The 25,000-nt window shown below is 41.9% G+C and overlaps 5 non-coding genes across 5 annotated transcripts; all 5 read right to left on the reverse strand.

The window, feature by feature from the left end:
• Positions 1 to 5,103: 5,103 nt before the first annotated feature.
• Positions 5,104 to 5,176, reverse strand: TRNAT-AGU (transfer RNA threonine (anticodon AGU)). Its single transcript has one exon. It is a non-coding gene; the product is annotated as a tRNA-Thr (tRNA).
• Positions 5,177 to 8,365: 3,189 nt separating this feature from the next.
• TRNAT-AGU (transfer RNA threonine (anticodon AGU)) lies at positions 8,366 to 8,438 on the reverse strand. The gene has a single exon. It is a non-coding gene; the product is annotated as a tRNA-Thr (tRNA).
• A 3,852-nt stretch (positions 8,439 to 12,290) lies between these two features.
• Positions 12,291 to 12,363, reverse strand: TRNAT-AGU (transfer RNA threonine (anticodon AGU)). Its single transcript has one exon. It is a non-coding gene; the product is annotated as a tRNA-Thr (tRNA).
• Positions 12,364 to 16,340: 3,977 nt separating this feature from the next.
• On the reverse strand, positions 16,341 to 16,413 carry TRNAT-AGU (transfer RNA threonine (anticodon AGU)). Its single transcript has one exon. It is a non-coding gene; the product is annotated as a tRNA-Thr (tRNA).
• Positions 16,414 to 20,292: 3,879 nt separating this feature from the next.
• TRNAT-AGU (transfer RNA threonine (anticodon AGU)) lies at positions 20,293 to 20,365 on the reverse strand. The gene has a single exon. It is a non-coding gene; the product is annotated as a tRNA-Thr (tRNA).
• Between the last annotated feature and the right edge of the window lie 4,635 nt (positions 20,366 to 25,000).

Below are 25,000 nucleotides of genomic sequence, written 5' to 3' on the forward strand. Positions count from 1 at the left end.
TCCTCGTAATGGTAAAAATTTAGCTCATTATGACGTAACAACGATATTTTAACCACAAAATTGCTATGCTTCGCCCCGGCAAAGAAAGATTATGGCCTGTGCGCCATAATGAATGCCAACAATCATGTTAAGGCAACCGTAGCGGCGCTTTATTGGTGACCTGGTGTAGTGGGACATCATGAAGCATTATCCAGGCATCGCCATTGGTTGCCACATGAAGGCGCATGTTGTACGTTACTATGTCGATGGTTGCCATATCTGGGGTTGCTTGACAATGGTGACCTCTATGGTAAATCGGTAATGTATGACGGAAACACAACTTGGCAATGCAACCAAGCAACCATCACTGAGCATAAAACGGTGCATTAACCAAGAGAGAAAATTTGGGGGCTAGTCCCCGGGCAATTTGGAGTAAATGAATAGATTTCAAGTATTCAGGATCAACCTATCGTGACAGGCTCATTTCTTCTACCATCTCTTTGCTACTCTACATCTCCTCCAACAGCTATTCACTATTCTTCTTCAGGATCCCACGCTTAACCCATACCAAGAACCTACCAACCCAGGCGAAACAAACCAGGTACACCCCTTTGAACGTCTCCATTGATGAATTTTCAGCATTCGTTCAGGGATCTTCCTTGCTCCTTCAGATCCAACTGAGGATCCCCTTCTACTATTTCCAATTGTTGAAGAGACATCAACATCACTGACCCCAAGCAAAACAGTCATCAATCTCAGCAATGAGATATAGATCTTGTCTGAGGATGACACACTGAAGTGTGATGACGAATCTTCTTCCAAGGGTGAGAAGGATGACAGACGATAGGAAAATCCTGCAGAAACCGATGAGGAAGACTGGTCAATATGTCCTCCTGATGAATATTCAGTTCATAGTGGAAAATGGTTGCAGGAGTGGGGTCCTTCCTTTACAAAAGCGGTCTCCTTGAGTTCAAGGAGTTTAAGACTCGCCCCCTCAATGAGAACACCCAGATCTTAACCTGGCTTTGACAGGAGCACAGTTCAGCATCTGAATGCGTTGTGGTGACTAATGTGGTAACGCCCCTGACTGGTGAACGCCAAAGTGTGGTTCGAGTCCTGCTCAAACTCGTTAGTTCCTTTGGCCTCTGCAATCTCACCATCCTTGTAAGCTAAAGATGGGGGGTTTGGGGGAGCCTATAGGTCTATCAGCTGAGTCCTCAGTAGCCATTGCCTGGCCCTCCTTGATCCTAGCTTGGGTGGAGAGGGGGCTTGAGCGCTGATCTTAAGTATATATGATCAATCTCTAAGGCATTGTCCTGCTTGATAGGGCAATGTCCCTGTCCCTTGCCTCTGCCATTCATGAACGGCCTTTAAACCTTTAAAGCCTTTAATAAGGATTTGAATTCCACCAAGTCTCGCTATGGCCAGCTAACGAGGGTTAAAAGCAGAGGGGGACCAAACAGAAAAGGAGAGATGGATTCTCAAATATTTTATTTTATCAGAATAGGCTGAATAACCATGGATTTTAAGAGATATGTATGAAAAATATATTGTTTTGATTATGCTTTCTGTTATTGCCGAAGAAATGATTATGTATAATGTTCTTTCTGTTAATGCTCATATATTGTTTTTCCTATACAGTCCACTGCTGGCACCACTGATTTCCTGCAGAGGTTTTCATTTTGTCTCAAACTTAAAAATTGTCTGAGTATCTTTTTTTCTGCATTGTATGTATTGTCTTGATATTTTACATGTAAGTATGTATGTATGTAACAATTTTACAATGTATACTAATGAAATATTCTGTTTTCTTTGGGTGCTTGAAAATGCAGAGGCTGTGAAGAACACTATATTGCTGAGCATCGAATCTTATCCCAGCGAAGCCGAGGCCTATTAGAACCTTGTGCTGAAGAAGGTTACCACGGACTGCATGAAAATTGGACTCACTTCTACCCTTATTTTGCAGTCTGAAATTGGTTTCGTCATCCACAAGTTACAGAAGGCCACAAGTGACGTGAAACTGACTGTGAAATTAGATCTGTTCGTAAGTACTAGGCAGATGTTCATGGAAATGGATCAATATTCGTCGGAGAGATGCCTTTGTACCACCCGTGTGTCACACAATCGTACATAGAATCGACATTTCTCTTTTTTATATATATTATCCTATGTATCTTTGCTCTCCCCTTGCACTGACAGCAACTTGTATTAACTTGTCTGCCTACTTTATTGTTAACTGCTAACAGAACCGATTGCCAGTTTGTCAAGAAATAGCATGTTAAGATTTTGTGACCTTCTTACCTGGACCTAGTGTGTATATATACTTGATGCGTCTATAATAAAGTTACTCAGTTGCATTCATCTCGCCTTTGACTCACAACCTACTCTTGGCCCGTCACAGTGGTGACCCCGGAGGTCGACTCGCTCCTCCCGCCTTACCCCCCTCACTGTTGCTAAGGTGGACACGAACGGAAGTTGGCACCACCCCATTCAAACTTTCGTCGTTCGCCAGTGGGAAGGTGTATGCTTGGTTTCAGCGCACAGAAGTCCAGTTCCGCATTAAGGGCGTGACTTGCTCATCACCAACGCAGATTATGTTCTCGTGGCGATACCCGAGGACACTTCCCGGAAATCTCCGACTGGCTTTATGAACAAGGAGACATTCCAATAGAGTATAATGAACTCAAAACATACCTTTTGCAGCAGTACTTGCCGTCGCCAGCCGCCCGAATAGCAAAGCTTTTTCAGCTCTCTCAACAACCGTTGGGGACCAAAGGGCTTCACTCGCCCTTAGGGAAATGACTAGTATCCCTCGCCTGCAACCTGCCGCAGACAGCTCTCCTCAAGAGGTGAACCTACTTCGTGCTCTTTGGGTACTCTGTTTACCCGAACCTGTACTCGCTGCCATACCCGATTTCGATAGTTTACCCATAAAGGACTTGATAACCAAAGCCGATACCCTTATGGACAGCCACTTCACGACCTTCAAGACCTCCATCAACGCCTCCAGGCCTGACTAAGAGGACACCTATTTAACGTCAACCAAACCTGATGTGAATGCTGTAGGACACACACTCCTACCCAGTGACGTGCTGGAGCGGCGACAAAGCCACCCATCACCCACCACTCGCTCGCACCCCAACCAACGACTTCTACAGCCACTTGGTGCCACCCATCGGCCGCAGTTTTGCTACTACCACTCCAGATTCGGGGCTGTCATGAAGAAATGTGCCCAGGATTGTCAGTGGTCAAAAAACGTGTAAGTAGGTCATCGCTCATGGCGATGGCCTCCCGTGTTTTCAATCTTTTCTTTTTACATGATGCAGCAACGGGCATGCAAAATTTTGGTAGACATGGGTGCTTGTTCTCTTTTGCTGGGGGAACTCTTCAGGACACAACGTAGTCTGTTTAAGTCTGCCGACGTCCGCCTGATAGCTACCAACGGATCTGCGATATTCACCTATGGTTACGAGAACCTCAAATTATTGTTTGTAAACGGCAAATTTAATTGGAAGTTTCTCGTTGCTGACGTTACAATGCCAATCCTCGTTGAAGATTTCCTCTCTCGTTTCCACCTTCTGGTCGATGTTGCCCAGCGACGATTGGTCAATGCAGACTCGTACTTGTCGACACTTCTTCAACCCGCCCCCTCCAACCTCGCTCTCCACATCAGCGCACCCAAGGATGCCTATGCCCACCTCCTCATATCGTTCCCGGAAGTTTTCCATTCATAACTTCGCCAAACGACCACGGCTCTTGCCAAACACGGTATTTATCCCCATATCAAGACGACGGGACCCACAGTCTTCGCCAAATTCAGATGTCCGACGCAATCCTAAAGCATTCCTACTAAACATTCGTGGAAAAGAAGACTGAGTCTCCATTGATCGTCTAAAACCTGCTTATCTCCGGCCAGATAACCCGCCTACAGTTCGCCTCTCTACATCAGGGCGCCCTATTTAACATGTACAGTATGTCCTTTTTAGGGGAGGAACAATGTACCACCCGTGTGTCACACGATCGTACATAGTAACGACATTTCTCTATTTTGTATATATTATCCTTTGTATCTTCGCTCTCCTCTCGCACTGACAGCAACTTGTATTAACCTGTCTACCTACTTCATTGTTAACTGTTAACAGAACCAGTTGCCGGTTTCACAAGAAATAGCATGTTTGGATTTTGTGACCTTCTTACCCGGACCTAGAGTGTATATATACTTGATGTGTCTATAGTAAAGTTACTCAGTTACATTCATCTCACCTTTGACTCACAATCTACTCTTGACCCGTTACACTTTCCTTCCCTGCCTCCAGCATATTTTCTTTCAACTTCTATTGCTCCAATTGAGGTTGAATACCGATTGCATGGCCAATCTGTTACCATGTATGCACAAGGGAGTATGATTTCTTCTTGGTCTATGACTGGTTTAACACCCATACATATAACACCGTTGCCAGCCATGGAGTTTTTTTTTTCTTTTTTTTTTTTTTAGAACTTTGCACTAGCAACATCCAATTCAGCATCTAATGGCACCAAGAACAAGATGGCGCCTCCATCGTAGTATATTGTATATTATTATACAATATTTTTGTTTATGATGTACTATGAAAAAAACCCATTCAATTTTTCTTTATTTCTTATGAATTGTCAGTTTTTTACATGTATTTTCTTGCCAATGTTTTCTATTTTAATATTATCTTTTTCTTTCACTTAATATTTTTCTTTTCTCGTGTAGTTTCTATAAAGATACAATTATTCTAAAAATAAAGGTTGTAATTTTTTTATAATGTACAGTATATTATATTCAATTCTTTTTCCTTACTTGAAACAATACTTCCAATATTAAGCTCTTCTTAAACTTTAAAAATTGCATTTTTCTTTGAAAATTTTTTCTATTCCGGCCATCCATACATACCCATTTCTGTCACTTCCATTTTTCTTCTTGGGCAAGAAATTCTTCATAAGCCACGGCTCGACCCCTCGATCTTAACCTACCGTAAACCATTGCTGGTTTATCTACAATATATCAGAACTTCAATTTTACACCAAACTCTTGTCACACTAAATTGCCTTGAATCATGACATTTCTACATATTAATACTGAGCATTCCATAATTAACCTGCCTTCAGGGAGGATCGAACTCCCGGCCTCTGGTTTACTAGACCAGCGCTCTAGCCACTGAGCTATGAAGGCATATTGTAAGCTACAATAATTCAACAAATTGAAAGAAAAAGATACCTTATTACCATGTCATTTTTTTAAAAGATTAAAATATCCCTTTTGATGAAATACCATTTAATGACAAAAACCGCTGGCGATGTAACGTGACAGAAAGTAAAATGTTGTTCCTATAAACCAAATAATATAATTATCCTGATGGATATTTTATCTAATTCTGGTGACATCGCAAGCCCTATGCCTAGAGCTCTTCGTTATACACAAAGAAGTTAACAAGATTAATATTCACGGCTGTATATTCTATCTACTATAATAAATAGTAGAAATTCTTCAATTCAAATTCAACATCTGTGTAGATTACTTTATTCTAAAAGCTGCACCGGGCAAAAACTTAAGCAGGATAGTTTGGGAGACAAAGGACTCCAGCCCATGGTCGTCACCCTTACACATCGTCCTAAAGAAAGACGGCTCCCTCCTTCCGTGTGGGGATTACAGGCGCCTGAACATGCAAACAGAACCGGAACACTGCCCCCTCCCAAACATCGCCGATGTGATCTCCTACCTGCACAAGCGAAGGTTTTCTCCATGCTCGACCTCCTGAGGGGTATTATCAGGTGCCTATGAACCCAGAAGACATCCCCAGGACCGCCATCACTACTCCCTTCAGTTTATACACCTTCAATTACTCCTGCTTTGGACTTTGTAATGCTGGAGCCACTTTTCAACGTCTCATGAGTGCCATCTTAGGGAACCTCCCCTTCTGTGTATGTTACGTGGACGACATACTTGTGTTCTCTTCCTCAAAAAAGGAACACCTCCGTCACCTGCGCATCGTGCTCGACTGCCTACAACAAAACGGCCTTGTAGTCCGATACTACAAGTGTACCTTGGGCGCGAACGAAATGTCGTTCTTAGGGCACCGCATCACTCCTGAAGGAGTCCATCCTCTCCATGAGAAGGTAGCAGCCGTTCAGAACTTCCCCACGCTCAAATCATTGCAGGAATTCTTGGTCATGATCAACTATTATCACCGTTTTCTGCCAGCCATTGCTGCCACTGTTGCTCCCCTCTATGCCTCCCTCAAGGGCAAGCCAAAACACCTGAAGTGGGGTCCCTTTCAAGAAACGGCCTTCTGCAACGCAAAGAATGGCCTATCAACCGCTGCTGCTCTCACTTTTCCAGTCCCACATGCCCCTCGCATTCTCTCCACCGATGCCAGCGACATCGCTATTGGTGCAGTACTCGAACAGGTGGTCAACAGCTCGCCCCACCCAATGGCCTTCTTCAGCAGAAAACTGTCCAAGGCAGAATCGGCTTTTTCTACCTTCGATCGGGAATTGCTGTCAGTGCACTTGGCTGTCCGTTACATTCGTCATTTCTTAGAAGGGACGCCCTTCGTTATTTGCACAGACCAAATGCCTCTGGTGCATGCTTTAACTTGACAGTCTGACGCCTGGTCCGCCCGTCAACGCCGACATCTCTTCGCCGTGGCTGAATACAATTGTACCCTTCAACACGACCTTGGGAAAATGAATCTTGTTGCTGATGTCCCGCTGCAAGGACTCCAACTGGTTTACTCAGCTTCCCTGGGTCCTCCTGGGATTAAGGACCACTTCTAAAGACGCCCTCGACGTCTTGGCAGCTGAAATGGTATATGGCGACCTGTTGGTCGTCCCTGCCGAATTTTTTCCTTCTGCAACCTCCTCCGATGATCTCCAGTGCATACGTCATGTGTGGAAAAATTTACTCCATGACGCCAGACTTACAAGCCCCTAGCGAAGCATCACATACCGACAGACTTGCACTCTGCAACGCACGTCTTCCTACGTAACGACACTAGCAAGACACCACTAACGCCCCCTTACACGGGCCCTTTCCTTGTGTTCCGGTGCAATCCGAAAGCATTCCTACTAAACATTCATGGAAAAGAAGACTGAGTCTCCATTGATCGTCTAAAATCTGCTTATCTCCTGTCAGATGACACGCCTACAGTTTACCTCTTTTGATCAGGGTGCCCTATTTAACATGTAGAGTATGTCCTTTTTAATGGGGGGGGGGGAGCGACGTACCACCCGTGTGTCACACTATCGTACATAGTAACGACATTTCTCTTTTTTGTATATATTATCCTTTGTATCTTCGCTCTCCCCTCGCACTGACAGCAACTTGTATTTATCTGTCTGCCTACTTCATTGTTAAATGTTAACAGAACTAGTTGCCCGTTTGACAATAAATAGCATGTTTGGATTTTGTGACCTTCTTACCCGGACCTAATGTGTATATATACTTGATGTGTCTATAATAAAGTTACTCAGTTGCATTCATCTCGCCTTTGACTCACAAACTACTCTTGGCCCGTCACACCCTCCTTCCCTGCCTCCAGCATATTTTCTTTCACCTTCTATTGCTCCAACGGAGGTTGTATATCGATTGCATGGCCAGTCTTTTACCATGTATGCACAAGGGAGTATGATTTCTTCTTGGTCTATGACTGGTTCAACACCCATACATATAACACCGTTGCCAGCCATTCAGTTTTTTTTTTTCTTTTTTTTTTAGAACTTTGCACTAGCAACATCCAATTCAGATTCTAATGGCACAAAGAACAAGATGTCACCTCCATCGTAGTATATTGTATATTATTATACAATATTTTTGTTTATGATATACTGTAAAAGAAAAACATTTAATTTTTCTTTATTTCTTATAAATTGTCAGTTTTTTTAAATGTATTTTGTATTTTCTTGCCAATGTTTTCTATTTTAATATTATTTTTTTTTTAAGTTCAGTTTTCTTAATATTTTTTTTTCTCGTGTAGTTTCTGTAATGTTAAGATACAATTATTTTAAAAATAAAGTTTGTAAATTTTTAAAAATATATATCATTTTCAATCCCTTTTCCTTACTTGTAACAATACTTCCAATATTAAGCTCTTCTGAAACTTGAAAGATTGCATTTTTCTTTGAAAATTTTATCTATTCCGGCCATCCATACATACCCATTTCTGTCACTTCCATTTTTCTTCTTGGGCAAGAAATTCTTCATAAGCCACGGCTCGACCCCTCGATCTTAACCTACCATAAACCATTGCTGGTCTATCTACAATTTATCAGAACTTCAATTTTACACCAAACTCTTGTCACACTAAATTCCTTTGAATCATGACATTTCTACATATAAATACTGAGCATTCCATAATTAACCTGCCTTCAGGGAGGATCGAACTCCCGGCCTCTGGTTTACTAGACCAGCGCTCTAGCCACTGAGCTACGAAGGCATATTGTATGTTACAGTAATTCAACAAATTGAAAGAAAAAAATACCTTGTTACCATGTCATTTTTTTAAAAGATTAAAATATCCCTTTTGATGAAACACCATTTAATGACAAAATACCCCTGGCGAGGTAACGTGACAGTAAGTAAAATGTTGTTCCCATAAAACGAATAATAGAATTATCCTGAGAGATATTTTAACTAATTCTGGTGTCATTGCATGCCCTATGCCTAGAGCTCTTCGTTATACACAAAGAAGTTAACAAGAATAATTTTCACGCCTGTCTATTCTAATTTTCACACCTGTCTATTCTATCTACTATATAGTAGATATTCTTCAAATTAAATTCAACATCTACTGTATGTGTAGATTACTTTATTCAAAAATCTGCACCGGGCGTTTCTTAAGCAGGATAGTTCGGGAGACAAAGGCCTCCAGCCCATGGTCATCACCTTTAACATTGTCCTGAAGAAAGACGGCTCCCTCTGTCCGTGTGGGGGATTACAGGCGCCTGAAGATGCAAACAACCGGAACACTACCCCCTCCCAAACATTGTCGACGTGACCTCCTACTTGCACAAAGCGAAGGTTTTCTCCATGTTCGACCTCCTGAGGGGTATTATCAGGTTCCGATGAACCCAGAAGACATCCCCAAGACCGCCATCACCACTCCCTTCGGTACATACACCTTCAATTACTCCTGTTTTGGCCTTCGTAATGCTGGGGCCACTTTTCAACGTCTCAAGGATGGCATCTTAGGGGACCTCCCCTTCTATGTATGTTACATGGACCACATACTTGTGTTCTTTTCCTCAAAAGAGGAACACCTCCGTCACCTGCGTATCATCCTCAACAGCCTACAACAAAACGGCCTTGTAGTCCGGTACTACAAACGTACCTTTGGCGCCAACGAAGTGTCGTTCTTAGTGCACCGCATCACTCCTGAAGGAGTCCATCCCCTCCCTGAGAAGGTAGCAGCCGTTCAGAACTTCCCCAAGCCCTAGCCCGTCAAAGCACTGCAAGAATTCTTGGTCATGATCAACTATTATCACAGTTTTCTGCCAGCCATTGCTGCCACTCTTGGTCCCTCTATGCCTCCCTCAAGGGCAAGCCAAAAGATTTGAAGTGGGGTCCCTTTCAAGAAGCGGCCTTCTGCAATGCAAAGAATGGCCTATCAACCTCTGCTCCTCTCACTTTTCCCATCCCACATGCCCCTCTCCTTCTCTCCACCGATGCCAGCAACATCGCTATTGGTGCAGTACTCGAATAGGTGGTCAACGGCTTGCCCCGCCCAATGGCCTTCTTTAGCAGAAAACTGTCCAAGGCAGAATCGGGTTATTCTACCTTCGATCGGGAATTGCTGGCGGTGCACTTGGCTGTCCATCACTTTCGCCATTTCTTAGAAGGTACACCCTTCGTTATTTGCCCAGACCACATGCCACTGGTGCATGCTTTCACTCGACAGTCTGACGCCTGGTCTGCACGTCAACGCCGACATCTTTTCGCCGTGGCTGAATACAATTTCACCCTTCAACACGTCCCTGGGAAAATGAATCCCATTGCTGATGCCCTGTCACGAAACACCTTGGCTGAAGCCCATGACAGGACCCAGAGTATCAAGCATGTAGGACATCCTGCACATCCCTCCGTTGGGAAGATGTCCCCCTCGACGACTCCAACACCACCCTCCTCTGTGACGTCAGTACTGGTAGACCGCGACCGTGGATTCTTGCTCTCATACGCCGACAGGTGTTTGATTTCATTCACGGCCTTTCACATCCCTCGCGTCGTCCTACTGCACAGCTGCCGAAGACGAAGTTCATTTGGCACGGCATTACTAAGGATGCTAAGAATTGTGTCCGCGCCTGTTCTCCTTGCCAAATTTCCAAAGTACATCGACACACAGATTCAGGAGTGGGCACCTTTCCTCAATCTCAGTGTCATTTCGCCCACATTCACGTCGACGTTGTAGGCCCCCTACCCACATCACAAGGACATCGTTACCTGTTTACCATCATCGACCGCTCCACTCATTGACCTGAAGCCATTCTCATGGAAACTTTAACATCCGGCTCATGTACATCTGCCTTACTCTTTGGATGGATAGCAAGATTTGGTATCCCTGAGCATATTACTTCTGACAGGGGTACCACTTTCACCTCTCAATTGTGGACATCATTAGCTAATCTCCTGGGCATCACCCTACCTCAGACAACTGTCTACAACCCCGCTGCCAATGGAATGGTTGGACGTTTTCATTGCACCCTCCAAGCAGCTTTTATGTCCCACTGCAAGGACTCCAACTGGTTTACTCAGCTTCCCTGGGTCCTCCTGGGACTAAGGACCACTTCTAAAGATGCCCTGGATTCTCGGCAGCTAAAATGGTGTAGAAAAATTTACTCCATGCCGCCAGACTTACAAGCCCCCAGCGAAGCATCACATACCGACAGACTTGAACTCTGCAACGCAAGTCTTCCTACACAACGACACTAGCAAGCCACCGCTAACGCCCCCTTACACGGGCCCTTTCCTTGTGATCCGACACAGCCCAAAAGCATTCCTACTAAATATTCGTGGAAATGAAGATTGAGTCTCCATTGATTGTCTAAAATCTGCTTATCTGTTGTCAGATGACCCACCTACAGTTCGCCTCTGTAGATCAGAGCGCACTATTCAACATGTACAGTATGTCATTTTTAGGGGGGGGGGGAGCCATGTACCACCCGTGTGTTACACGATCGTACATAGTAACGACATTTCTCTTTTTTGTATTATCCTTTGTATCTTCGCTCTCCCCTCGTACTGACAGCAACTTGTATTAACCTGTCTGCCTACTTCATTGTTAACTGTTAACAGAACTAGTTGCCCGTTTGACAAGAGATAGCATGTTTGGATTTTGTGACCTTCTTAACCGGACCTAGTGTGTATATATACTTGATGTATCTATATTAAATTTACTCAGTTGCATTCATCTTGCCTTTGACTCACAACCTACTCTTGGCCTGTCACACCTTCCTTCCCTGCCTCCAGCACACTCTCTTTCAACTTCTATTGCTCCAGCTGAGGTTGTATACCGATTGCATGGTCAATCTGTTACCATGTATACACAAGGGAGTATGATCTCTTCTTGGTTTCTGACAGGTTCAACACCCATACATATAATACCGTTGCCAGCCATTCAGTTTTTTTTTTTTCTTTTTTTTTTAACTTTGCACTAGCAACATCCAATTCAGCATCTAATAGCACAAAGAACAAGATGTCGCCTCCATCGTAGTATATTGTATATTATTATATAATATTCTTGTTTATGATGTACAGTAAAAAAAAAAAAAAACATTAAATTTTTCTTTATTTCTTATAAATAGTCAGTTTTTTTCCCAAATGTATTTTGTATTTTCTTGCCAATGTTTTCTATTCTAATATTATTTTTTCTTTCAGTTCAGTTTTCTTAATATTTTCTTTTCTCGTGTAGTTTCTGTAATGTTAAGATACAATTATTTTGAAAATAAAAGTTTGTAAATTTTTTATAATGTATATTATATTCAATCCTTTTTCCTTACTTGTAAAAATACTTCCAATATCAAGCTCTTCTGAAACTTTAAAAATTGCATTTTTCTTTGAAAACTTCATCTATTCCGGCCATTACATACATACCCATTTCTGTCACTTCCATTTTTCTTCTTGGGCAGGAAATGCTTTATAGGTCACAACTCGACCCCTCGACCTTGACCTACCGTAAACCATTTCTTGTTTATCTACAATTTATCCGAACTCACTAAACTCTTGTCACACTAAATTCATTTGAATCATGAAATTTCTACATATAAATACTGAACATTTCTTTTTATAATTAACCTGCCTTCAGGGAGGATCGAACTCCCGGCCTCTGGTTTACTAGACCAGCGCTCTAGCCACTGAGCTATGAAGGCACATAACAAATGACAGTAATTCAACAAAATAAAAGAAAAAAACTTTCTTGTTACCATACCATTTTGTTACAGATTAAAATATCCGTTTTGATGAAACACCGTTAAATGACAAAATACCACTGGCGATATAACGTTGAACTATTATCTGATTTTCTAAACAATGTTGCATACAAACAATGTCGTTCCCATAAAAAGAATAATAAAATTATCCTGACATATATTTTATCTAATTCTAGTGACATTGCAAGCCCTATGCCTAGAGCTCTTCGATATACACAAAGAAGTTAACAAGAACAATTTTCACGGCTGTCTATTATATCTACTATACAGTAGATATTCTTCAAATTGAATTCAACATCTATGTGTAGATTACTTTATTCTAAAAGCTGAACCGGGCATTTCTTAAGCAGGATAGTTCAGGAGACAAAGGCCTCCAGCCCATGGTCGTCAACCTTACATATCGTCCTGAAGAAAGACGGCTCCCTCCGTCCGTGTGGGGGATTACAGGTGCCTGAACATGCAAACAGAATCGGTCCACTACCCTCTCCCAAACATCACCGACGGGACCTCCTAACTACACAAAACGAAGGTTTTCTCCATGCTCCATATACTGAGGGGGTATTATCAAGTGCCTAGGAACCCAGAAGACATCCCCAAGACCGCCATCACCACTCCCTTCGGTACACACGCCTTCAATTACTCCTGTTTTGGCCTTCGTAATGCTGGGGCCACTTTTCAACGTCTCAAGGATGGCATCTTAGGGGACCTCCACTTCTGTGTATGTTACGTGAGCAACATACTTGTGTTCTCTTCCTCAAAAGAGAAACACCTCCGTCACTTGCGCATCGTGCTCGACCGCCTATAACAAAACGGCCTTGTAGTCCGATACTACAAGTGTATCTTTGGCGCCAACGAAGTGTCGTTCTTAGGGCACCGCATCACTCCTGAAGGAGTCCATCCCCTCCTTGCGAAGGTAGCAGTCGTTCAGAACTTCCCCAAGCCCTCAACCGTCAAAGCACTGCAGGAATTCTTGGTCATGATCAACTATTATCACCGTTTTCTGCCAGCCATTGCCGCCACTCTTGCTCCCCTCTACGCCTCCCTCAAGGGCAACCCTAAAGACCTGAAGTGGGGTCCCTTTCAAGAAGCGGCCTTCTGTAACGCAAAGAATGGTCTATCAACCGCTGCTCCTCTCACTTTTCCCGTCCCACATGCCCCTCTCCTTCTCTCTACCGATGCCAGCAACATCGCTATTGGTGCAGTACTCGAACAGGTGGTCAACGGCTCGCCCCGCCCAATGGCCTTCTTCAGCAGAAAACTGTCCAAGGCAGAATCGGGTTATTCTACCTTCGATCGGGAATTGCTGTCGGTGCACTTGGCTGTTTGTCACTTTCGCCATTTCTTAGAAGGTACGCCTTTCATTATTTGCATAGACCACATGCCTCTGGTGCACGCCTTCACTCGACAGTCTGCTGCCAGGTCCGCCCGCCAACGCCAACATCTCTTTGCTGTGGCTGAATACAATTGCACACTTCAACACATCCCTGGGAAAATGAATCCCATTGCTGATGTCCTGTCACGAAACACATTGGCCGCTGTTCAACTAGGACTGGATTACAACACCTTGGCTGAAGCCCAACGACAGGATCCAGAGTATCAAACATGTAGGACATCCTGCACATCCCTCCGTTGGGAAGACGTCCCCCTTGACGACTCCAACACCACCCTCCTCTGTGACGTCAGTACTGGTAGACCGCGACCATGGATTCCTGCTCCCATACGCCGACCGGTGTTTGATTTCATTCACAGCCTTTCACATCCCTCGCGCCGTCCCACTGCACAACTGCCGAAGACGAAGTTCATTTGGCACGGCATTACGAAGGAACCGCGCCTGTCCTTCTTGCCACACTTCCAAAGTACATTGACACACGGATTCAGGAGTGAGCACCTTTCCTCAACCTCAGCGTCGTTTCACTCACATTTACGTCGACGTTGTAGGCCCCTTACCCACATCACAAGGATATCGTTACCTGTTTACCGTCATCGACCGCTCCACTCATTGACCTGAAGCCATTCTCATGGAAACTGCAATGTCCGCCTCATATACATCTCCCTTACTCTTTGGATGGATAGCAAGATTTGGTATCCCTGAGCATATTACTTCTGACAGGGATACCACTTTCACCTCTCAATTGTAGACATCATTAGCGAATCTCCTGGGCATCACCCTACATCAGACAACTGCCTACAACCCCACTGCCAATACAATGGTTGGACGTTTTCATCACACCCTCAAAGCAGCGTTGATGTCCCGCTGCAAGGACTCCAACTGGTTTAGTCAGCTTCCCTAGTTCCTCCTGGGACTAAGGGCCACTTTTAAAGATACTCTGGACGTCTCGGTAGCTAAAATGGAGTATGGCGAACCGTTGGTTGTCCATGCCGAATTTTTTCCTTCTGCAACCTCCTCCGGCGATCTCCAGTGCATACGTCATGTTGTGGAAAAATTCACTCCATGCCACCAGACTTACATGCCACCAGACTTACAAGCCCCCAGCGAAGCATCACATACCGACACACTTGCACTCTGCAATGCACGACTTCCTACGCAACAACCCTAGCAAGCCACCGCTAACGCCCCCTTACACGGGCCCTTTCCTTGTGATCCGACGCAATCCGAAAGCATTTCTACTAAACATTCGTGGAAAAGAAGACCGAGTCTCCATTGATCGTCTAAAATCTGCTTATCTATTGTCAGATGACCCGCCTAGAGCTCACCTCTCTAGATCAGGGTGCCCTATTTAACATGTAGAGTATGTCAATTTTAGGGGGGGGGGAGCCATGTACCACCCGTGTGTCACACGATCGTACATAGTAACGACATTTCTCTTTTATTGTATATTATCATCCTTTGTATCTTCGCTCTCCCTTCGCACTGACAGCAACGTGTATTAACCTGTCTGCCTACTTCATTGTTAACTGTTAACAGAACCACTTGCCCGTTTGACAAGAGATAGCATGTTTGGATTTTGGTGACCTTCTTAACCGAACCTAGTGTGTATATATACTTGATGTGTCTATAATAAAGTTACTCAGTTGCATTCATCTCGCCTTTGACTCACAACCTACTCTTGGCCTGTCACACCTTCCTTCCCTGCCTCCAGCACACTCTCTTTCAACTTCTATTGCTCCAACAGAGGTTGTATACCGATTGCATGGTCAATCTGTTACCATGTATACACAAGGGAGTATGATTTCTTCTTGGTCTATGACAGGTTCAACACCCATACATATAACACCGTTGCCAGTCATGGTGTTTTTTTCTTTTTAGAACTTTGCACTAGCAACATCCAATTCAGCATCTAATGGCACCAAGAACAAGATGGCGCCTCCGTCGTAGTATATTGTATATTATTATACAATATTTTTGTTTATGATGTACAGTAAAAATAAAAAAAACATTCAATTTTTCTTTATTTCTTATAAATTATCAGTTTGTTTTTCAAATGTATTTTGTATTTTCTTGCCAATGTTTTCTGTTTTAATATTATTTTTTCTTTCAGTTCAGTTTTCTTAATATTTTCTTTTCTCGTGTAGTTTCTGTAATGTTAAGATACAATTATTCTAAAAAATAAAGTTTGTAAATTTTTTATAATGTATATTATATTCAATCCTTTTTCCTTACTTGTAACAATACTTCCAACATTAAGCTCTTCTGAAACTTTAAAAAATGCATTTTTCTTTGAAAATTTCATCTATTCCGGCCATCCATACATACCCATTTCTGTCACTTCCATTTTTCTTCATGGGCAGGAAATGCTTTATAGGTCACGACTCGACCCCTCGATCTTGACCTACCGTAAACCATTGCTTGTTTATCTACAATTTATCCGAACTCACTAAACTCTTGTCACACTAAATTCATGTGAATCATGACATTTCTACATATAAATACTAAACATTTCATTTTATAATTAACCTGCCTTCAGGGAGGATCGAACTCCCGGCCTCTGGTTTACTAGACCAGCGCTCTAGCCACTGAGCTATGAAGGCACATAACAATTGACAGTAATTTAACAAAATAAAAGAAAAAAACTTCCTTGTTACCATACCATTTTCTTACAGATTAAAATATCCGTTTTGATGAAACACCGTTAAATGGCAAAATACCACTGGCGATATAGCGTTGAACTATTATCTGATTTTCTAAACAATGTTGCATACAAACAATGTTGTTCCCATAAAACAAATAATAAAATTATCCTGACAGATATTTTATCTAATTCTAGTGACATTGCAAGCCCTATGCCTAGAGCTCTTCGTTATACACAATGAAGCTAACAAGAACAATTTTCACGGCTGTCTATTATATCTACTATACAGTAGATATTCTTCAAATTAAATTCAACATCTATGTGTAGATTACTTTATTCTAAAAGCTGAAACGGGCATTTCTTAAGCAGGATAGTTCAGGAGACAAAGGCCTCCAGCCCATGGTCGTCACCCTTACTTATCGTCCTGAAGAAAAACGGCTCCCTCCGTCCGTGTGGGGGATTACATGCGCCTGAACATGCAAACAGAATCGGTCCACTACCCTCTCCCAATCATCACCGACGGGACCTCCTACCTACACAAAACGAAGATTTTCTCCATGCTCCATCTCCTGAGGGGGTATTATCAAGTGCCTAAGAACCCAGAAGACCGCCATCACCACTCCCTTCGGTACACACACTTTCAATTACTCCTGTTTTGGCCTTCGTAATGCTGGGGCCACTTTTCAACGTCTCATGGATGGCATCTTAGGGGACCTCCACTTCTGTGTATGTTACGTGGGCAACATACTTGTGTTCTCTTCCTCAAAAGAGAAACACCTCCGTCACTTGCGCATCGTGCTCGACCGCCTACAACAAAACGGCCTTGTAGTCCGATACTACAAGTGTACCTTTGGCGCCAACGAAGTGTCGTTCTTAGGGCACCACATCACTCCTGAAGGAATCCATCCCCTCCTTGTGAATGTAGCAGTCGTTCAGAACTTCCCCAAGCCCTCAACCGTCAAAGCACTGCAGGAATTCTTGGTCATGATCAACTATTATCACCGTTTTCTGCCAGCCATTGCCGCCACTCTTGCTCCCCTCTACGCCTCCCTCAAGGGCAAGCCAAAAGACCTGAAGTGGGGTCCCTTTCAAGAAGCGGCCTTCTGTAGCGCAAAGAATGGTCTATCAACCGCTGCTCCTCTCACTTTTCCCGTCCCACATGCCCCTCTCCTTCTCTCTACCGATGCCAGTGACATCGCTATTGGTGCTGTACTCGAACAGGTGGTCAACGGCTCGCCCCGACCGATGGCCTTCTTCAGCAGAAAACTCCAAGGCAGAATCGGGTTATTCTACCTTCGATCGGGAATTGCTGTCGGTGCACTTGGCTGTTTGTCACTTTCGCCATTTCTTAGAAGGTATGCCCTTCATTATTTGCACAGACCACATGCCTCTGGTGCTCGCCTTCACTTGACAGTCTGACGCCAAGTCCGCCCGCCAACGCCAACATCTCTTCGCTGTGGCTGAATATAATTGCACACTTCAACACGTCCCTGGGAAAATGAATCCCATTGCTGATGCCCTGTCACGAAACACGTTGGCCGCCGTTCAACTAGGACTGGATTACAACACCTTGGCTGAAGCCCAACGACAGGATCCAGAGTATCAAGCATGTAGGACATCCAGCACATCCCTCCGTTGGGAAGACGTCCCCCTTGACGACTCCAACACCACCTTCCTCTGTGACGTCAGTACTGGTAGATTGCGACCGTGGATTCCTGCTCTCATACGCCGACAGGTGTTTGATTTCATTCACGGCCTTTCACATCCCTCGCGCCGTCCTACTGCACAACTGCCGAAGACGAAGTTCATTTGGCACAGCATTACTAAGGATGCTAAGGATTAGGTCCGCGCCTGTCCTTCTTGCCAAACTTCCAAAGTACATTGACACACGGATTCAGGAGTGGGCACCTTTCCTCAACCTCAGCGTCATTTCACTCACATTCACGTCGACGTTGTAGGCTCCCTACCCAAATCACAAGGATATCGTTAACTGTTTACCGTACTCGACCGCTCCACTCATTGACCTGAAGCCATTCTCATGGAAACTGCAATGTCCGCCTCATATACATCTCCCTTACCCTTTTGGATGGATAGCAAGATTTGGTATCCCTGAGCATATTACTTCTGACAGGGATACCACCTTCACCTCTCAATTGTAGACATCATTAGCGAATCTCCTGGGCATCACCCTACATCAGACAACTGCCTACAACCCCGCTGCCAATAGAATGGTTGGACGTTTTCATCACACCCTCAAAGCAGCTTTGATGTCCTGCTGCAAGGACTCCAACTGGTTTACTCAGCTTCCCTGGTTCCTCCTGGGACTAAGGGCCACTTTTAAAGATGCCCTGGACGTCTCGGCAGCTAAAATGGTGTATGGCGACCCGTTGGTTGTCCCTGCCGAATTTTTTCCTTCTGCAACCTCCTCCGGCGATCTCCAGTGCATACGTCATGTCGTGGAAAAATTCACTCCATGCCACCAGACTTACAAGCCCCCAGCGAAGCATCACATACCGACACACTTGCACTCTGCAATGCACGACTTCCTAGGCAACGACACTAGCAAGCCACCGCTAACGCCCCCTTACACGGGCCCTTTCCTTGTGATCCGACGCAATCCGAAAGCATTTCTACTAAACATTCGTGGAAAAGAAGACCGAGTCTCAATTGATCGCCTAAAATCTGCTTATCTATTGTCAGATGACCCACCTAGAGCTCACTTCTCTAAATCAGGGTGCCCTATTTAACATGTAGAGTATGTCTATTTTAGGGGGGGAGCCATGAACCACCCGTGTGTCACACGATCGTACATAACGACATTTCTCTTTTTTGTATATTATTATCCTTTGTATCTTCGCTGTCCCCTCGCACTGACAGCAACTTGTATTAACCTGTCTGCCTACTTCATTGTTAACTGTTAACAGAACCAGTTGCCAGTTTGACAAGAAATAGCATGTATGGATTTTGGGACCTTACCCGGACCTAGTGTGTATATATACTTGATGTGTCTATAATAAAGTTACTCAGTTGCATTCATCTCGCCTTTGACCCACAACCTACTCTTGTCCCATCACACCTTCCTTCCCTGCTTCCAGCATATTTTCTTTTAACTTCTATTGCTCCAACAAAGGTTGTATACCGATTGCAAGGCCAAACTGTGGCCATGTATGCACAAGGGAATATGATTTCTTCTTGGTCTATGACTGGTTCAACACCCATACATATAACACCGTTGCCAGCCAAACAAGATGGCGCCTCCATCATAATATATTGTATATTATTATACAATATTTTTGGTTTATGATGTACTGTAAAAATACATTCATTTTTTCTTTATTTCTTATAAATTATCATTTTTTTTTTCAAATGTATTTTGTATTTTCTTGCCAATGTTATATATTTAAATATTTTTTTTTTCAGTTCAGTTTTCTTAATATTTTTTTCTCGTGTAATTTCTGTAATGTTAAGATACAATTATTCTAAAAATAAAAGTTTTTAATTTTTTATAATGTATATTATATTCAATCCTTTTTCCTTACTTGTAAAAATACTTCCAATATCAAGCTCTTCTGAAACTTTAAAAATTGCATTTTTCTTTGAAAACTTCATCTATTCCGGCCATCCATACATGGATACCCATTTCTGTCACTTCCATTTTTCTTCTTGGACAGGCAATTCTTTATAGGTCACGACTCGACCCCTCGATCTTGACCTACCATAAACCATTTATTGTTTATCTACAATTTATCCGAACTCACTAAACTCTTGTCGCACTAAATTCCTTTGAATCATGACATTTCTACATATAAATACTAAACATTTCATTTCATGTTTAACCTGCCTTCAGGGAGGATCGAACTCCCGGCCTCTGGTTTACTAGACCAGCGCTCTAGCCACTGAGCTATGAAGGCACATAACACGAAATAGTAATTCAACAAAATGAAAGAGAAATATTAAAAATTCCTTGTTATCATGCCATTTTTTAGATTAAAATATCACTTTTGATGAAACACCGTTAAATGGTAAAAAACCACTGGTGAAGTAACGTGACAGTAGGTACAATGTTGTTCCCATAAACCGAATCATAGAATTATCCTGATGGATATTTTATCTAATTCTGGTGACATTGCAAGCCCTATACCCAGAGCTCTTCGTTATACATAGAGAAGTTAACAAGAATAATTTTTACGGCTGGCTATTCTATCTACTATAGATATTCTTTAAATTGAATTCAAGATCTATGCGTAGATTACTTTATTCTCAATGCTGCACCAGGCGTTTCTTATGCAGGATAGTTCGGGAGACAAACATCAAAGCACTACATAACCAGTCGTATGTATTTTTATATAGTCTAGAATACTATAATAGTAAGTTTTTCTCTCTTTTAACCATTTAATCATCTAGCAACAGTCCCGTTTCTAAGCTAACATGGCATTGATAACCATCACATGCTACATTAGTATTTGTAGTATACTGTATGCGCTACGCTTAAAATAAACCCTATTTTTAATCGGGAATTCTCCGTAAAAATATACTGTTCTCAGCCGTATAATTTTACCTTACTTTGTTATAATCTTTTACGGGTTGGTGACCGTAATGTCACTCCTTTACGGCAATATATCCGTTTTTAAAACTGTAAATATCCTGGAATGAATGTTGCCAGGCAATTACGGTTTTTTTTTTCCGACAAATATTTAACAATGTATCTGCGTAATACAGATGCGCATTTCTAGATTTTTGCATTTAACAAAACCCAGCTTGTGCATTAATCTTTCCGCGTGTCTTTGTAGAAGAGAACAGATGTAATGCTGTCTGTTACAACATGCTGTATTCTGGAATATACCTGAATCATCGCTTTATAAGCAATTCCTCGAACGCTCGAACGTACATTGACTAATCATGATCGTGTTCGCAAATCTTGCGAACAAGGTTATTCTTTGATAGACTTGAAGTGTTCCTCTAGCATTTATTCCAATTCTGAATAAAGATAGAGGCCAAAGATCACATCCGTACCATAAATACTTGCATCAATGTCTGAGGATCTTTGGATCCCGGGAGAATTGAATGATTTGCACGATTAGCGTTCTAACTAGTTAACTACGAGGGAATTGTAATCATTTTCTGATAAAACAGATTTACTTCTCAGGGTAAAGATAAGAGTCTGGTTGAACGTTTCTAAATGAATGATTGGCAAAGGAAACCTTAGCGAGGAACAGAAATATACTAAGAAAATACCTTTGTTGCTTAGCTCTTCCACTCAACAGTTCATATTTATTAAGAAAAACAGACTTGTCAAAACAATACAAAATTAATGTATCTGAGCATCTGACAACTTGATAGAAGAATGGGTCAAGCATGATAACACCTGATCAATTTGCCGTGCAATTGAACAGTCCTCAACAATAGCAATATCTTATAAGTTTTAGATTATATAATTTAATAAGAAAAAACCCAACCATTTCAGCAGACATTATAGATAAATGCCTTATTTAATAGGCTAACTGTAACAGACTTTGTTTTATACATTTAAGCACGAAGATACCGGGCTTGTCGGCTTTCGTATAAAAAAAACTCTAAAACGAACTTAGAATACTCCAAAAAGTCAAATTATTATGCATATGAGTTACCATGAAAAGTTACCTCTTACGAATACTGACAGACCTTCTTTTACAGCCACATACCCTATGAAAAACCTACATCAGAAACACAAAACAAAAAATTTCCCCAGATGATTTACCCAAATTCCGGAAAAAAAGTACATTAGATTTACATCGGTGGCTATGGGACAGGTGAATTGTGAAGAAGAATAAAAGAAAATAATTACTGGGCACAGCAAAATCTAAGATAATTGCCAAGAGTTTCGGCGAAAGAGAGAGAAAAGAAATAGAAAATTACAAAAATTCTACTGAGAAGCTTAATGAGAATAAAGGTCCCTCGACCAGCTTATTGCTCATCTTCAAAACGTTGTTATAATAAATAAGCAAATAGAAAATCAATATTGTAAGAAAATCTAAGGATGTTTTCATGAATCCGACTTCACGTCAACGGTGTACTGAAAAGAAATATAGAAAACAGAGGACAATTTATAAATCTATATACACTGCTCAAGCGTGAAATAACAGTAGTCAAAACTATAACGAGAGAGAGAGAGAGAGAGAGAGAGAGAGAGAGAGAGAGAGAGAGAGAGAGAGAGAGAGAGAGAGAGAGAGAGAGAGGGGGGGGGATATCTAATCATAAATAATCAGCTTAAACACCAATCGTCGAATTATTATCTGATTTTCTGAAAAATGTTGCTTACAAACTAGGTACAACAGCATTAAACAAAAACCTCCGAAAATATATTGAAATCTCTTTTTAAATAGTATGACAGAAAAACGTAAAACTTTAAATACTCTTATATGAGAGTGACTAACGTTTTTAAAGATTAATAACATATAAAATAAGTTTGCAAAGATGCAATATCCTCAAAAAAAAAAAAATCCGTATTCACAAGAAAGGCACATCCCTCACAAGTTCATAAAGATGCAAATAACTTAATAAATCGTATAAATAAAATAAGGCCTCCTCCCCTCATGTATTGCAATTTCCATCCGTAGATGATGCCCGTAGCAACCAGCGGTGGTTCATGCAGTTATGCAAATGAACCCTACCCACTCTATAACCATTACTCACCTGTGCAGTCGTGAGCCTTTTCCAGACTTGCAATGAAAGGAATAACCATAAATCTCTCACGATTGGAACAACAGTTTCCAGCTCAACGCGTTTATGCAATACCGATGAGCACTAAGGATGGTAATAACTCCTGTATGAAAAGCCTCGGTGTCAGTTAATCACTTCGCGAATCTTGATTTACGGTTGTCCAAAACATAATGGTAATGCTTTTTGCCTCAATGGTGAAATCCGCCGTCGATTGAAGTGTGAAACGCTGTGGCTTACATGATCGTAGATACTGCTTTACATTTCACTGTCATTGTGAGAACTAATATCCAATTCAATATCAATTAGTATAAACAACTAGCTACATCCATTATAGTCATTACAAAACTATCATCCTTCCCACTGTGCATCTCTAATTTCTACTAAGTATCTTGCTAATTCTAATGAATTTAGTGTACACTAAAGATGAGCCTTGAATTCTAAGTGAATTGGTTCTAAAGATTAGCCTTGAATTAAAAAAAATACATTAATGTTTTTCACTACTCCATTTGAGTCAGCACTATAGGTTATCCCTAAATTTCAATTGAATTTGTACCTTATACTTGCAAGTTTCTATCTAAATCTGAACTGTAAATTATTCAGGAATTCTAGATGTATATAGAAAATCCCATATTTCAAGTAAATATAACTAAAAATCTTCCCCAACTTTGAACTGTATCTGTACGAAGGATTAGTCTTGAATTCCACCTGAATCCGGACTAACGACTATACCTGTATACCAAAATGATTTTGTACCAGATATTTCAAGTGAATTTCCACCAGGCCCACTGAATTTTTCCACTAGAACTATACCAATATATAATGCTAATGTATTATATTTATAAAAACATCTAATAGACTAAAGAACAATTAAAAGCTGCGCTACATGACCAACAAAAAGGACCTATATTTTCGGAGAGGCTATTTAAACGTTTTGGGAAGAAAGGACCTTTTGGTGTCTGAAGTGTTCAGTCTTATTGAAATACTCCAGATCAATGAAACCAACAGGATACGCAGCGATAGCGTAAGTTTATGGTTGTCAAATTAATCATAACTCCACGAGCTTATACAGGTAAAATAGATTTCGTGAGAGATAGAAAAGCACTGTTTTAAAAAGAGACCTTTTCATGATGCAGGACAAAGGAAGGGGTTCGGCGTTGATACTAAATCTAAACCAGAGATTTTCTTCTCGAGTTTAAAGAATATATTGTTAGAAATTCGAGATTTAGAAAATCCCTTTCATCTTTCATCTTGATTAAGTCATGACAATTTATTTCACTATACTTCCATTTGCTTCATGATACTTACTGAATTCTATTGCTAATCAAATTAATGTAAATTTAAGGTTATACCCAATCGGAATGGAGCATAAACCAGAACTTCATACATAATCTAAACGTCATATTAACTAAATATGGCCGAAGTGATAATGTCCCTGAACGGTGAACGCAAGACAGGGGTTCGAGTCCCGCTCATACTCGTTTGTTTCTTTGCCACTGCAATCTCACCATCCTTGTGAGATAAGGATGGGGGGTTTTGGGAGGACTATAGGTCTATCTGCCTAGTCATCAGCAGCCATTACCTGGCCCTCCTTAGTCCTAGCTTGGGTGGAGAGGGGTCCTGGGCGCTGATCATATGTATATATGATCAGTCTCTAAGGCATTGTCCTGCTTGATAAGGCAATGTCACTGTCCCTTGCCTCTGCCATTCATGAGTACCCTTTAAAGTAAAACCTTTTGCTCTTTTCATGTGCATCTAAACCCGAGAGTGACGAGTTTGGAATTATATTATGGATGTTTATAACTGATTTTGAAACGGACTCCTTCCCTAATTCTCATTGAATACTAACC

This window comes from Palaemon carinicauda, chromosome 1, assembly GCF_036898095.1.
Source record: "Palaemon carinicauda isolate YSFRI2023 chromosome 1, ASM3689809v2, whole genome shotgun sequence".
NCBI classification, from domain to species: Eukaryota; Metazoa; Arthropoda; class Malacostraca; order Decapoda; family Palaemonidae; genus Palaemon; species Palaemon carinicauda.